The sequence below is a fragment of the Crocuta crocuta genome, unplaced genomic scaffold (assembly GCF_008692635.1).
Source record: "Crocuta crocuta isolate KB4526 unplaced genomic scaffold, BGI_CrCroc_1.0 scaffold3, whole genome shotgun sequence".
Lineage (NCBI taxonomy): Eukaryota > Metazoa > Chordata > Mammalia > Carnivora > Hyaenidae > Crocuta > Crocuta crocuta.
Window position 1 is genome coordinate 11,384,016 of NW_027529934.1, and position 1,534 is coordinate 11,385,549.

Here is a 1,534-nt window from a genome sequence, read left to right on the forward strand (position 1 = left end):
CCCCCTCCTCGTTCCCCCCCCCCCCCCCCTCACCCAGCCCCTTCCCCTCCTCCTCTCTCAGCCCCCTCCCCTCTGGTAACTAACAGTCTGTTCTCTAGAGTTAAGAGTCTGTTTCTTGGTTTGCCTCTCCGTTTTCCCTGTGATCATTTGTTTTGTTTCTTTAATTCCACATATGAGTGAAATCATATGGTATTTGTCTTTCAGAGGTGACCACTATTAGCACTTTTGTGTGAATGCTTACCAAAATTGTACTTTTGACACAGGCACACCCCTAAATTTACTACAGCACGGTCTTTGTGATAAAAACCACATAATCAAATTATTATAATCCTTTTTGTTGCATATTTCTGATGGTAAAATGCTAGGTGGCATATAAGGTTCCCTGTACATCAACATTTCCCCTGTATTAGTAACGAATTGGTAATAAATGATGGAAGCCACATAAATATCCCAAATTGTTGTTCACTAGTGGCCATGTGTATGTTTTTCTTTTCAAGTGTCCTGAAAGGAAGTTATGTATTTATAGAAATAACACCAGCTCTTTTGCTAGGATACAACGTAATAAATGATTTCTGACTCTATAAATTATATTCTCAGGCCCAAGAAGGTACGCATAACTATCAGTGTATCCAACACTGGACATATCTTGCAGAGTTCCTGTTTCAAAACAAAACAAAACAAACAAAAACCAGATTCACTGCCTGTAAATAACCTTGGATTCTCAAAGCATCTTGTGACTGTATCTATTTGATGTCCAACAACCTCTACCAAAATACTTCAATGTTTCTGTGTCTTGGGCCAAAAAATATATACATGAATAGAAATTTCTGCCTTATAAAATAAATGTAAATACTATATTAGCTAACTGTTGCTGCATAAAACAAAGCACTCCAAAAACAATAACTTAAAACAATAATCATTTATTTAGTTCGCAAGTCTTCTAGTTGGCTGGGTAATTCTTCCGGTCTCAGCTCGGCTTACCCAAGTGTCTGGATGCTGTGAATTGAGTAAGTGGCTCTGCTGATCTTGGCTGGGCTTTTGCACCTATCCAGGGCCTCAGTTGCAATAACAGAGCTGATCCTTCCCCCATGGGATCTCTTGCTGTCCAGCAGGCTGGTCCTGGCTTTCTCACATGGTGGTAGCTGGGTTCCCAGAGAGTGACTTCTTCAGGCCTCAGTATGAAATGGCACACTGTCACTTTCATCACATTGTGTTGATCAAAACCATTCACAAGGCCAACAATAAATTCTGCATCTCATTCCACCTCTTCACAGGAGGAGCTTCAAAGTCACATTGCCAGGGATGTAACAGGGAAGGGAAAGAATAACTACAGACATTTTTGTAGTCAGCATATAACAAGTATGTTTAAAATTGCCTTTTCTCAGGTGCCTGGGTGGCTCAGTCAGTTAAGCATTCAACTTAGGCTCAGGTCACCATCTTGCAGTTCGTGGGCTCAAGCCCTACATCAGGCTCTGTACTGACAGCTTGGAGCCTGGAGCCTGTTTCAGATTCTTTCTCTCTCTCTCTCTCTCTC

General features: G+C 41.3%; 1 protein-coding gene across 1 annotated transcript in view; it reads left to right on the top strand.

The window, feature by feature from the left end:
* HMCN1 (hemicentin 1) overlaps positions 1 to 1,534 on the top strand; it is a 442,670-nt gene that overhangs the window by 337,273 nt on the left and 103,863 nt on the right. The gene's annotated exons all lie outside the window — the stretch shown is intronic.